Here is a 15,367-nt window from a genome sequence, read left to right on the forward strand (position 1 = left end):
TAGCTGCAGCGTCAGTCTAGAAGGGTTTGGAGCTCATTTTATTTGCATTTATTGCCCTCAAGGTGTCCCTGAGGACAGTGCACATCCTCCAATCCCTCATCTATTGACTGCAAGTCATTAAGGCTTACCTGGAATCTAGAGAGTGCTACAAATACAGGCTTTAATTTGAGATGCTGCAGAAGTCTTGGGCTTGTTTTTAGTTTTATGGGAACACTGAAGTCCTCACAGATCCTATTTAAATCTCTACTTGTGTGTAACGGCTACACACCGGCGGTCCTTTAGTACCTCTGCAAAGGCCCCGAGGCCTTCGGGTCTGACAGTTGTCGGCTGTGGCAGCATTTTCGATTTGCTGTAAGTTTTATCATATTTCTAAATCCTCCTCATACACTTTTGGAGCTAATTGACCACTTCTTGTGGAAGTGAAGCATCAAGGACAAATAAAGTCCTCCCAGCTTAATTTCCTTGAAGTCAAGCCTGAAGAAAAAAAGAGAGAGCGAGTGCGACTAAAGCCTTATGGAGTTTAAAACTTAAATCTACACGCCCCGGTGAGCAGACTTCCCTCATATGTATGTTAATGAATCACTGTCTCAGCAAAACACACCCTCAGCAGCAGCGCAAGGAGTTCAAGACCAGAGCCTCCGGGTGAGCTTCGCTGTCCGGAGGGACTTCCCTTTCCAAGAAGGGCCTCGACTGTTTCTTCTGATATCTCTTCCAGTTTTTCTTTTCCCCGTTCGGTCACACCAACAGGCTTTGTCCAGGCTGAACAGCCTCAGGCGACGGACGACTGCTGTTTATGTGTGAACGGATGCAGGACGACAATCCATTTATCGACGCCTTCCGTGAGACTGACACCGCGGTTCTGCATAACGCTCGGCGACGCCCGCCGTCGTCCGTCTGTGAAGGAAGGCTTGGCGGAACGGTTTATCGGCAGAAATGAAGCTTTTGTCATTTCCCAAATGGATGCAGACAGAAGAGCATAAAATGGGACGTCCCCATCATACCCTCGGGCTACCCACACCGGCTCGCTTTGAATATTCCTCACACCTGGGTTTTCTCAAGTGACTCAGGTACGGGAAATGCAAATGAAGTTGAATCTCTAGCGCAATTTTTTTTTAAATGGAAGAAGCCACAAATTAAACTTTTCTTTCCTGAACTCTTTTTTTTAAAGTTACCACTGTACGTAAGTGGTTATTTATTAAATTCTAATCTATAATCACCATTTGAGGTCATTTAAATGTCATTACTACTAAAGTTCTATTCCCTAAGACTGACCAGAAATAATTACAGGACATTAAATATCACGTTACTGATCAATAAATAATAAAAACATATAATCATATTCAAATAGTTACGTATAGATCCATTTTCTTCCATTAAGCATCACTCAAATTTTTTGCTCCTTATAATTTAATCCTTGAGGAGAAGACGATGAAAATATTTCGAGTGTTGGAGCTGCGTGAACGTAGCAGTGCTGCCCCCGTAAGTGTTGTGGCAGAAAGGGGAACTGCAGGACAATAGTCGGATTTGGCTGCAATCCTTCGTAACATGTGACCTGCACTAAAATAAAAGTGTGCACACAAACATGTCTCCTGACTACACATAGGCTCCGGTTACACGTCTGAAATAACCTAAGCATTTAATTTAATTATAACCGATATAATCATCCAACAACTTCCAGCCCCCGCTACGTAGAAATGATTTCTTCACATACATTAAGAATACACGGGCTAATCCTTTAAAGAGGTTCATGGAGGATTTAATTACAAAGCATTTCACTACAAGGCAAACCCTTCAAGGTTGGATAAAGTTGCATGAGCTCATGCTAATTGTTGCTTTTTAATTACTGACAAAGGCAGAAGGAAAATTAGCATTGAAAAGAGAGAGAGAGAGACGAGGCAGGAAATTAATTCAGTTTGATTAAGCGATTGTTGATGAGGAACCTGAGCCATCCAGGAGAAGGTTATTTTCCTCAAGAACAGCCCTCATCTTTACACGCTGATCCATCTCCTGCCAGCTGCTGTTTGTCATTCGGCTTCGGATTGTGTTTGACCGACATCTTTAAGTCTGAACTTCCTTTACGCCAAAAAAGGGACAAAATTCAGCCTCCACCGCTACAAGGTCTAGACAGGGATTATTGATGGTTAATCCAGGAGGGACACCACGCCTCTATTATAATATTTACTATGTGGACAATTAAAGCCTGGTCATATTTCTGCTTTCACAGGAATTGGAAGTCAATATTTCTGGGTGGAAGTGGGCCTTTATTGTGAACAGAAAAAATCAGAATCTCTCATCTCTGTCTTTATCGATCAGACCGCCACTCTCCACTCAGACCGTTTGATTCCTGTTCAAAAGCATTTTTCAGACGTTTCACATTGGTAACATGTGGCGTTTCGATGCTAAGCCCTTGCTGCTGCTAACACGTAGGCGGCACCTTCAAGCCTCGGAGTCGCGTGTCCAAGAAATCTGGATCTGAATCTGGGGTTTGAACCAAAATGTCAGCCTCTGCGTGATTGGTGGTGGAAGGTGAGAAACCTGCAGGTCCTCAGGTGGACCTGGACCTAGTTGTGAGGCAACAGCACCACCGTCCTCGCCCCTTTGCTTTGACCTGAGCCTTCAGTTTGAATTGAACCGGTTGCGTCTCGCCGCTCTGGGCTTGTTCCAGTCTAAAAACATCAGTGTTTCCATCGGGGAAGTTTCCAACCAGGCCAAACATGAAGTTTCCTGAATTAAACCATCAAGCGCAATCGATTTGAGGTAAAGTTGACCTGTCCAGTAATTAAGATTCTCTCAGCGTTCTAAGTTGAAAGTGACGGATGTTACTTCAGAAGTCGAACCAATATCCTGACTTGTCTGCAAACATCTGCAGGGCAAAACCCAGGCTCCTCCAATCAATAATTTTATGTTAGCAATGGATCAGATGTGCGATCTGAAAGGGAAGAATTATCACCGCCGTCTACGATGCACACCGGTTTAAGCCGTTTAACAACTTTACAACCAAGATGGACGACCAGAACTTTATGATGTCATCAAGTTCTTTATAAACCCAATACAAAAAGAAGAAATAAGTAAAGAAAACTCACATCATACAAACTTAATTAAATGTGCACCATTTGTGCGGCTACAGTTCAAATTTGACAGTTGCCGTAGCAACGCGCCTTCCAGCGTGTTTTTCTGGATGCACAGCTATCTTGAGTTTAGCATGTACACAACAGTCAGTAAAAGCTTCTGCCGGAGGACCGAGAGATTTGTCACAGTACATGAAGCTCAGAGAAACGCTCAAAAACGTTCAAAACCAAACCGAGCCAAAAAAAAAAAAAGTTTCTGAAAGCTCCCTGGCTTACAGCGTTCCGTGGACAGTCAAAAAAAAAAAAAAAAAGACTACGGTGAAGCTAGGATGACACACATACAGCCCCATTGTGTCATCTTCTCCAATCTATTTATCTTACATCATCTGAAAGGAGCTGCTTTAATTGGTTGTCATCCACAAAGTGAATAATGCCACCTCACGTGAGGAAGTCGGTGTGGTTCCATCCAATTAGCTTGAAATGTAACGCCGTAAAGGTCCGTGTAGCGACATCCTGCTTGCTAACCTCATGTGGTGACATTTGAAGACGACACGTGTGGGTTGGCGTCTCTGAGGGACTGCAGTAAATACTGAGACAGTTCCAACTCCAATTATCCTTCCTGGCTTCCATCCAATCATCTTTCGTTCTATCGTTCTCATCCCAGCCGGCGGAGTCTGGGATCTGCTCGAGGTTTCTGCCTGTTATAGGGCAGTCTGTTGACCTCGCTCTGCTGAAACGCGTCTCGATGTAACTTCTGCTGTGATTTAGGGTTAAATAAATTAAACCAGGTTGACTTTATCGTCTTGAGAGCAAACAATATGCAGCAGGCAACCTTTAAAAAAATTAAACTCTTAAGGCCAAAAACAGAGAACATACATTTATGAGAAAAACATTACAGCGGTCATATTTCACATTCAGGACTACGAAGGCGTTTTAATGGGACGGAAAACAAAAACACACTTTGTCTCTGTCTCCTAGTCGACCCACAGCGAAGGTGTGTTCGAAACGTAAAAGCAAAACCAATTACAGCCGCAATTATTCTTCTTTCTCATAAAAGCACTGGTGAAAACACACGCACCAACACACACTCCTTACATAAGACTAATCCTCCCTCCAGAGCTATTTTCGCCCGTCTTTAATGATACTTTTTAGGGCGCAGTAGAAACACAATATCCGGGCCGCAAGCAATTTGGCACGGCATTTTAATCCACTTTAATTATTTTAGGACACACCAGTTTAATTTGTCTTGTTTCAGAACGGGCTCAGAGTATTTCCTGCATCTTGGAATAACAAGCGTGTCTGTGCTGCTACAGTCTGTGGACTCTAATAGTTTTTTTCAACCGGATGGCCTCTCTGGCAGCGGGTTTTTTAAGTAGGGGCAATGACTCAGCCCCCGAAGACGGACATTAAATGTCTTTTTCAATGTGTGAAAGTGCCGCCTGTGATACAGTTCTTTTTTTAAATGTCATCAAACCTCCCTCTGTTTGCTCCCGCCACTCTCAAACTCCAACGGGTTTCTGGCAAAGTTTCAAAGTGCTTAATAACTCCCTCAGAGCGGCGGTGTATCAGGCAAGGTGTTGCTAGGTTACAGCGCTCAGGTATGAGGATTTAAGTGGACGTCCAGTGGTTGCTTCTCATAAAGGATCTGTCAGTACACCATGGGAGAACAACAGACATACTCATCTACAGACGTGAGAGGATCACCGATGGTAGAAACGGTTCAGCTTCAGGTGTTTCTGCATCCAGGATCCGGATCCTAACAGAACACAGGACCTAGGTGGGGTTTAAATCTGTTCTTCATCCTGTAATGTTGAGAGAAACCAGAGTCAGACGAATTCAAAGCTGAGTTCCACGTGTGTTCAGAAATAAAGAGGAAGATGACAACGAAGGTGCAGATGAAGGTTGTGATGTTATGAGACCCTCATCTCTGAAAGTATTCCTGACATTTACAAAATAATGAAAGTCAAAGGTCGTTTTTCTGTGGAACAGCTTTATTATAGGAATCCTGAAATTATAATTACAGTGGAATTATGAGAAAATTAAATCACGAGGAGGAAGTTTTGAACAGAAACAAGAAAGCTGCACAATTCCCGTGTGAAAAGAATTCAGGAGGAAAAAAAAAAAAGAGGTTCTAGAAAACATGTATAAAAGTTAATCCTGCTTTTATTACATGTAAACTGTTTGCTTTGTGAGCTCATTGTGTTAATTTAAGATGACTTTACTACACAAACACAGAAAACTACACTTTGTCCTCAATCAGAAAGTTAACAATAAAATAAAAACCACAAAGAAGTCCCTTCATTTACTTATTTGTCTAATTGTGAATCTCATACCTAGTTTCACTCCTTTTTTTCCCCCCTCCGTTTCGTCTTACAGGCTTTGTAAAGGCACCGCGAGACGATTCACGCAACACGTTACTTTAGGCTGATGCGGCACATTCCTCCGCTCGATTAATCAAAGCTAACTTTGCAACTCATTCATCCCAACTCTGTTTTAACCGTTATTGATGGAGAAACTGAGAAAAATCAGACAAAAAAAAAAGAAAAGAGAAAGATGGAGGAGCAGGCCTGGAGGGAAATGGCGCCTGAAGGCCGCCAAAACCACTCCAGTCAGTCGTGTTCTAGGAAAGAGACACGAAATGAATCATGTCACCGTGACAAACTGGATTCCTCACACGGAAACAAACATATGTTCGAACACGTGTCAATGTACGTCGAGGGTGGCAGCCGGTACGATCACGACGGGAGAGAAATGATCCGTCCAGATAATGAACCACGGCGGCGGGCAGCCGGCGGCGGTGCTCGGAACAGGTTTTATTATATTTGTGTGTTATAAATGGCCTATTCTGGGTTTATCAGCATGCTAACATGCTAATATGTGAAGCAGAAATTTTGTCCTAATGATGGTGGGGGAGGGCGGAGGAAATTAATTTGACAGAATTTGACCAAAAAATTAATTATTTTGGACTTTTAAGTCATAACACAAACTAAAAAGTTGGCCTTTTAAAAAAAACCTGTCAGTCAATTATTCTGTTTTAGAAGCTACAGACAAAAGTCCTTCAAATACCCTTCCCCCACCTCCAGTTTTGTCCCGGAACTATTAAAGCCACATAAATGAGGAACAGCTTCGCTCATGTTCCTGCTAATACGCAGCGGAGCAGAAAATCCGGTGGTGAAAATAGTCCAACAGAAAAAAAAGCCCCCACGTCCTCCTGAGTGAGGACACGTTAATTAAAACTACGCCCAGCTGTTCGAGAAAATGACTCTCAGCCTTTGGCCAATTTCTGTTTGTGAGCCGTTTAAAGGTTCCAGACTTCAGGAGGAAACATGAACCTGGGGGCGAAGACAGAAAGAGGAACGTGTCGACAACAATCCATTGTTGGTTTACATGAACTTGTATATATGGACAGTTTTCCTTGGGCGCTCTTGAAGTAAAGACGCTGAAGGACCTTCTGAGTGTGTTTCAGCTGGGGCTTTCATCTCCATCATCTTGGTAGAGATCGGCCTTCTCTGCTGTGAAGGTGATGATCCAACATGGATCAATGGTAAAAAAAAAAAAAAAATCCCCAAACCTTATAGTTTCATATAGTTTTATGTCCTAAAGTAAAAAAAACTAAAACTTTGTTCTGTGAAATAAAACCGAGGCATGAAACATAGATGATGTCATAATAATAAGTCAGAATCAGAATCTTTTCTCCTTTTTAATCTAAAACCAACCAAGTAGATTTATTGACCATTAAAATGATGGAGTACTGTGGCTTCATCTTTGAGGCAGGTATAAAACTATAAGATATTTTTTAAAAAAGATGTTCAAAATGAATGAAATTACACCCACAATGTCCTTACAGTCGGTGCGCTACAGTGAATCCGTCCCGTGTGATCAGCCTAGATTTTGACAGCCGGCACGAGATGATGAAGTGAAATCTTTTCCTCTTCTAACTCCATCATTTCCTCCATAAACTCTGACTTTCCACAGTCGTATCGTTTCTACATCAGTTATGTGATCCTGGGTGGGGAACAGCTCTCATCCCTCTCCTTCATGACAAATATGAGTCTGAGTTGATGTACAATGATTCCCTAAAAGCCACATCAGCTGCGGAATCAAAGGACTAGAGAACATTCCTCTGGAGTGGATAAAGACGTCACGTCTGTTCTGAATGTCGACAAGAAAAGAAAAACATCAGAAGCAAACAGGAGAGAGGAGCTGTGATCTGTGAGAGTATCCGAGAGCTGCGAGCGTCATCAAAAAGATCAGACGTTGGGAGAATGTCAGGCTAGTGTACAGAAAGGTTTTCTCCTGTCTGTTTAAGAGCCTGAACACATTTTGGATAAATAGAGGAAACACAAAGCACCACACTAAAGTTCTGTTTCCATAAAGTATATAACAGATCCAACATACGACACCAAGCACTCTCTTTTTAGTCCCTGTCCTGCTTTGCTGCAAACTGCTGCAAAGCAATGAGGAGAAAAACGTGCAGAAGCTCAGTACTGATCAATACAAATTATGCAATGGGGAATCATTTTCTAGTATTACTTTTTTAATTACTTAATTAGTAAAATACTGTAAGGACTTTATGGAAACTAATCAGAAGATTATTACCGGATTGGTTTCATCATTCATCTGTGACATTAGTTTTCCATTTTCCACCTGATGCACACATCGTCACCTGACCCATTCACTGGACACACAACTCCACGCGCGTGCGCACACACACACACACACACACACACACACACACACACACACACACACACACACACACCAGGTCAACCTCTAATCTCCAACATGATTTTCTTATAGTTCAATGATCCAGTTATTCCCCTCCAATGTAATTTGATTTCAGGGAAATTAAAAACCAATTCCACCAGGGTTCTATTCCAGCCTACCACACACACACACACACACACACACACACACACAGTAATGAATTCCGTTTGGTAGATGACATTTTTGCCGCCATCTCATTATTTGATGGCGTATTGTTGATTAATCTCCCTGGTAAGGAATCACCTGTGAGGATCGGAGCGTTACCTGATCTTTTCATCAGTCATACGTTTTCATATTAAACACTTTCCTTCTCATGACTTCATTTTATTTATTTTATTTTATTGATTCAGTTTATTTTCTTTCTTTACAGACATGTTATTATGTCACTAATCAATTTAAATTATTTTGTACATTGTCGTTTTTAATCCGTTCACTCACTCCAATAGGCGTGCATCTTTGCACACGTCTGTCAGTACTTGAGAAGAGTCCAGTTTTATTAATGAACATCTTGCATGTGCTCAGTTACTGCACTGAGGTTACAGCGACATTTATTTCACAGGCATGACAACATGAAGTTTGATTCGCCGTAACAACGTAGTCCTTTAACCATCATTTACGTCAGAAATATAACCTTACAAAATCATGTTTTATAAATGCTTTTATAAAGGCTGTTGGGTTCCCACACTCCTAATTTCATTATCCAGTTTATTCCAAAGTTTCACACCAGTGAACAATAACGAAAATGTTTTTAATGTTGTTTTTCTGTACAAACGCTGTGTTTTCTCTTAGTTGGTAACTGGATTCATTAATCTGTATTTGTGATTGTATATTTTGAGGTAAATAATTACTGGCTGCTTTATACATAAGTTGTACAGTTTTATAGCTGTTGATGTCATGTATTTTTAGTAGTTTACATGTAATAAATAATTGGTTTGTGTGAGCTCTATAATGTTCATTGTGAATAATCCTTACGGCTCTTTTCTGGATCAGAAATAAAGGTTGTAAAGACACTTTTATACGTGTTTCCCCAAACGTCACCACAGTAGTTCAGATAGGGCAAGATTAGTGCACAATATATTATATGTAGTGTCTTCTGATTTAATAATTTTTTGAGTTTTCCAAAGTATGGATACATGTCTGGCAAATTTTTTTCTCAGTTGTCTTAAATGAGGTTTCCAATTTAGCATCTCATCAATAATCACTCCTAGCATTTTAAATTCATTAACCTGTTCAATATTTACTTCATTCACCTTAATATTAATTTTGTGTTTGAAGCTTTTCTTCCCAAATAACATGTATTTAGTGTTTGTTAGGTTCAAAGATGATTTGTTCATATCAAACCATAATCACACATTGGCTAATTCCTCATTGGCTGTTTGGGCTAATTTATTTATATCATTTCCTTTGCAGAGGGTGGTTCTATCATCCGCAAAAAGTATCATTTTAAGTACCTTTGAGACCTTACATAATTCATTTATGTAAAGTATGAATAATTTTGGACCCGACACTGACCCCTGTGGCACCCCACACACAACGTCTAGTGGTTTTGACGTCCTCCTTCCCAGAGAGACATATTGAGACCTCTCATGTAAATAACTCTTTATCCATTCTAGTACTGTACCCCTAAATCCAAATCGTTCCAATTTCTCAGTTAGAATTTTATGATCAATTGCATCAAAAGCTCAATAAAGATTCCTATGGAGTACATCTTTTGATCCATGATCAGTAATGGTTCTATTGTTTCTGTCAGCGCTAACGCAGTCGAATGCTCCTTCCTGAAGCCGTACTCACTACAGTCAAGGAGATTGTGCTTTGTCATGAATTTATCCAGTCTGTTATTGAACAGCTTCTCTAGGATTTTTGATAACTGTGGTATTGAAACAGGGCTGTAATTTTTAAATCCACAAGCATCCCCATTTTTTTTTGGAACCACTTTTGCAATCTTCATTTTGTCAGGAAACACCCCAGTTTTGAAATGACAGATTACATACAGTGTATGTGTGTAAATGGTTGCAGAATTCCATCCAGTGTGTCCTTGATTAGCTTCATATCAAATCCATTCACATCAGTGGACGTTTTTGCTAGGCATTGGCTGACCAGGTGTCTTATCTCTGTGTCCTTCACTGGCGCCACAGACATTGACTTCGGGTTCCTTCCTCCAATGTTGTCAAAATAATCCCAGTGCACTTTCAGTGATTTCACAGATAAATGTGGAGGAAAACACACAATGCAATCACATTTTAACTGCTGCCCATCTGTCTTTGGGTTTGCAGCTGCTGCGCTGCAGAGGGATTGTTGATGGACAGTATAAATTACCATCAGAGCATGAGCTAACGGATGCTAATGCGCACCGGCATAATGCATCAGTGCCATCACAGTCTCAGTTTGGTTTCTTGCCTGATCAGCTGACATCCAGAGACTCCAGTGTCAAAGGTTTGTGTTCTGGAACCATGACAACTATGAACTAAGAAAATGCTGATCAATCTTCAGTTTGACACCCTGGACTGGCCCCATGTTTTGAGGTAACTGGGCTTCATTTCTATAGTAGGAATTGACTCCAACACACAACAGGAAGTTTACAATCAGCAGGGAGGAAGCAGGGTTGCATGACGCGAAATGTAGGATCGGGATTTTGACCATGGGTTGTGTTGTTAAAGGAGGCACCATGTTGTGTTAGCACAAAGCTAACAGAGGGATTCATTACAGCTTTAGTGTGCGTTCTATATTGCTCACAAACAAGCGTTCATACGGGCTGCGAGAGGAAACAATGCTCCATAATTGCAGGAAAATGTGTAAATGGATTTCTGGAGTGAGTTCAGTGAGTGTTGCAGCTCCTTTGTGACCCGCATGAAGGGAGCAGCCATCCCTCCCTCCCTCCATCCATCCTCCGTCAGGGAGGCTGCTGATAGCTTCATCTATACACCGCCACTCTCCTTCATCTCTTCCCACATAATCTAATCCGCACATCCACATCCGTGACATCGCTCTGTTGTGGGTTCACGGCAAAGACTGCCTTTGAGAAGTCAAAGACAAAAGACAACTGGGAGGAAGATGCAGTGAATGAAAGCTGCATCCATATCAATTAGCGCTGGTTAATACAGTAAACAAAGAAGAAGAAAAAACACCTGAAGTACTGCGTCGAGGGAATACAGCGAGGAACTGCATCATTATGAATGCCAAACAAAGCACGGAACTGTCCATCAAGCGCACTAATGAAGCTTTCTCATGCAAAACAGATGCAAGCCGTCCAAACCTTGTGACGTGTCGTTTCCATCACCTCCAGAAGGTTCAGTTAAAGTGGTTGAGGGAGCTTTCAGCAGCAGAAGCTGGTCCAGAGAACGCAGGACTCAAACGTATCACGCGACGTAAGACAAAAGGCAGGGTCAAAAAACACGCAAGACGACACGAGGCAATGTCGAGGCGAAGGCCGGAACGTGAGCAAAAGGTGACGAGACACAAGAAAGAGGAATATAAATAGGATTAATGAGTGACGGGACACAGGTGCAGGAAACAGTCAGTGCTCAGGTGGACACAGGCCCTCGTTTTGTCATGTTCACACAGAGAAAACCAGCGATGGCTCTTTCAAAAGCTGCAGTAGAACTTTTGGAGGGGAAATGCTGCAACGTTCCTCTTCCACATTTTAACCGTGCAGCATTATTTATATAAACACAATCTCTGAAAAAAGCTTCTGTGCATAAAACAGCAAGTTCTTCGACTCCTTCAGAATAAAGACAAACACATTTTCTGTACAATAATTACACTTGTTATTCTGTTTTCCAGCGACTGGCTTGGTTTGAGCTGCAGATCATCTGAAACTGAAGCTGCAGCTGCGAGGCCGACGCTTTCCGTCTGTATTTTGTCTGAATGGAGGCAGCTGCACAGAGATGACATCGCTGTTCCTCCTCTACACATATCCAACACGCCACTGACGTGTCCACGTTTCACGAGGAAGTTGTTCTCGTTTTTTATCTTGTGATCGCGACTTTCTTCCTCTAGGATTATTCAAATTTCATCCTGAAATGGAGAAACCGCGGGTAAAAACGTCTCCACATGCCGTCGTGAGTCACCAGAAAACATCTGTGTGACCGGATTCCATTTTCTCACACACTGCAGGAGAAATCTGGGCTTTTACGGGTCTTGTTTTGATGTAATTTAGTGCGGCAGGTATTTTGGTCATGACCCCATGTCCACTGTCCGTCGTGGGAAACGTTTCCCAGCCTTTCCCTGAGTCTCATGTGTTCAGAAGCTGTTTTTTGAGGTGACCCTTGTCATATTTCCTCTTTGTTTTGTCGTAGCTTCCTTCATCCTCTGCTTCACGTCCGTCCTGCTTCGCTCTTGCGGTGCAGCGATGCATCGTTTCTGTTTGGGAGGCTATCGTCAGCATTTCAACTATTTAATTTCCTGGTCTCAACAGAGCTTGGGTAGGAAAAACGTGCTGCAGATACGGCGTAGAACCAATCAATTATTAAAACACCTCGGCCATAATGGCCCTGAGATGTCTTATTTGTTTGCACCTCTCATACCAGAGGACTTGTTAACCAACTTTCCTTCTCCTAACAGAGCTGCCTTTCAGTTCCTTCTCTCCCATACATCCTTATTTATGCATTAATTTCCCTGCTGTTATTATAATCACCCTCACGCTCATTGATTTGCCCCCTTACCGCGCCGGTCCACAGCTCACTCTCTCTTTGCTCACCTTCTCACCTACTTTGCAAACATTTTTCCAACTTACCGCTTCTGTTCCCACTCACCAGATTCACCAGCTAAACATCTGGTTTATTTTCTTGTAAAGTTTAATTAAAATATTGAGTTACTCATTGTCTGACTGAGCGTTGTTCTTTTTTTTTTTCCCCATGCAGCAGTTTTACTTCCTGCTACAACTGGATTATTGGCACAAAGGAAGCAGGAAAAGGTCCATATAAAAACGTGAATATGATATCTGATATCAACCTGCTATTGCATTATGGGTAAAGAGGCTTCTCTACTCTCTTTCATGTCTTCATGTCATTCACTCTATTAATAAAAGGCTTTAGCACTACGCTAACAAATTCAGACCTGTTCATCTGTGGTCAGCTTTGGAGACTACAAAATAAAGGTTATATTTCACTTCTTTTCTGAGGTTCACTGGTTTTAAGATTTGAAGAATGTATTCACAAATCAGTCGTGCTTTAAAGGAAGGGTGACTCAGAATGCTCCGTCACTGTTATTGTTGTTGACCTTTACATTTTAGCCTCACAATTCACTGAAGACCTTTTCCGTTATTCATATTATTGCCCAACTAGACACATTTTTCAGTTCTGCTTTGCGTCACTGAAGCACACGTCAAACGCAGACCGCATTCCCATAGCGGTCTGCATGAAGCCGTCATGCAGAGGAAGAACCACATGCATCCTAACAGGTGTGAAAAAGACAGGAAGGAGAGATGGGAAGGAAAGGTGACGAGTAAAGAACAAAAGATTGACTGGAATGACGGCTCAGCGATGGAGGGACGACGGGAGGGAAGGAGGTCGACACGAGGAGCTGTCGTTTGTTCACTCAGCAGTTTTCAGGAAACTTTCCTTCCGCCTCATTTCCATACCTCAATGCTTTTTCTCAGCCGGTGTGATTTATGTGCACTGCAGATTTTACATCAGGTGATCATTTCATCAGCTGGCGGAAGGTCAGACTTAATATTGTACTTCTGCTCCTTTTTTCTTCATTCTCTATTTCTTATTTGCTCGCCTTTTGAACATTTTTCCTCTGAGGGGCTAATGCAGCCAAATGGAGAAAAATGATCGTCTAGCTGGTTATTAAATAAATAAATCACTGAGTATAGCCTTGAGTTTTCTGCTCGGTTTCTTCCTTTTTCTCTGTGTGTGTGTGTGTGTGTGTGTGTGTGTGTGTGTGTGTGTGTGTGTGTGTGTGTGTGTGTGTGTGTGTGTGTGTGTGAAGTAAAAGTCTATGAACAACTTCATAGTGAAGGATTTGTGTAATGCTTTTACTTCCTGTCGAGAGATGAGATCTCCATCTTTCTGTGTCGACGTCTTCTTGCTCAGATATTGATCGCTGAAGTCTTGGAGGATGAATCCCCCTGTAATACTTTATCCACGTTAAACCCACACACACATCACACACGGATGTAAATGTCAGGGTGTGGTGCCATCAAACAGTTTGACTTTCTTCATCCTGTCATCGGATGGAAATGCGTCCTCCACTCCCAGATTGGGATGCGACCTTCAGCCATGTTGGATGCTGGGGTGTTTATTCTGTTGTTAAAACACTTATCTTAGGGTGCTCTAAGGTACACAACACAACAAACCCAGGTGTGGAGGTGATTGGGGTAGGACAGGAGAGAGTGATTAGCATAAAAGGACAAATAAGTCACATGACTCCATTGTTTTGTCTCCTCGCCATCCACAGAGCTGCAAACGCAAAAGTTGCCTCAAGATGGTTCTTGGTTCGAGTCCTGTTCTGTGAGTTTGTACGCTCATCCCATTTCTGCACAGGTTCCCCTCCGGGTTCTCTAGTTTCCTCCCACCCCCAAACACATGCATTTCAGGTGAATTGATCGGTTTCAAATCGAGGCGAGGGAATACCAGCAACCATTTTATTTAAAGTGGAAAATGCCATGACAGGACAGTGTGTTGAGTTGGGTTCCTTTCTTTCTGTATTCATTAAATTAATCCTGACCTAAAACCTCCGCTCCCTCTGTCACTGAAATAATACCACAGCTATGCTAAAAGCTGCTAGCTTTGAGGGCATCCGCCCCCTGTGCCGACACAGTAACCTCTTTTTCAAACAGTAACAAGGACCATCAAGGTTGGTTTTTAGCCATTTGCTGTCTGGCTGGCTTTCATGACTCAGTTTCAAACTGGCAAGCTGCTGGGGTCTCCAAAATAACCACAGAAATTCTAATGTGAACCGATGAATTACTGCGGCGAAGTGCTCATACTTTCCATTACAGTAGGGGGTTAGCATTTAATAGCTGCAGGATAAGTTATTTTTTTTAAAAAGTAACCAGATCCCACTGGAACCATCATGCATTACTGATGCTGTGTGCAGCGCTGGGAATTCATTGATGCACAAAGCAGACAACACAAAAGGAGGGTTATTGCCCCAACATGAAGATGTATTATTAAATGAACAATTACTGTGTCGCCACCATTATCTGCAGAACACAAAGACCCAGTGTTCTAACTCCTGGGTTAGAATCTAACCCTTTGCTTCACTATCTGCTGCTTTATGTGTGGGCTTTGAAAGAAGGAGCTGATATGCAGTCCTGACTGCCTGCGAGGCTGGTTCAATACGTATTCATTTGGTCGTGTCGTTCCGAGTCTAGCTCGCGGTTGGGCTGTTGATCACAATGACTCTTTGAAAAATAACAAGACAGAGATATCTGAAAGAAATTTTTCATGAAAGCATAATTAGGTGCTGATTGGCAGCTAAAATCAATTACATCCAAATGTTTCCTGCATGGCTGTTGTATTTTCAAGGTTTGCTGTAATATGCCAATCGTTTTTCATGTCCTACCTCAACCAGGATGTGACTGGTTT

The 15,367-nt window shown here is 42.1% G+C and overlaps 1 protein-coding gene across 1 annotated transcript in view; it reads right to left on the bottom strand.

Annotated features, from left to right (window-relative positions):
- Window positions 1-4,751: 4,751 nt before the first annotated feature.
- Window positions 4,752-15,367, bottom strand: part of LOC137594442 (UPF0606 protein KIAA1549L-like) — a 75,257-nt gene continuing 64,641 nt past the window's right edge. The window contains exon 24 of the mRNA XM_068313909.1: window positions 4,752-4,870. The gene's annotated coding sequence lies outside the window, so the exon portion shown is untranslated. The remainder of the gene's footprint in view (window positions 4,871-15,367) is intronic.

The sequence above is a fragment of the Antennarius striatus genome, chromosome 4 (genome assembly GCF_040054535.1).
Source record: "Antennarius striatus isolate MH-2024 chromosome 4, ASM4005453v1, whole genome shotgun sequence".
NCBI lineage: Eukaryota > Metazoa > Chordata > Actinopteri > Lophiiformes > Antennariidae > Antennarius > Antennarius striatus.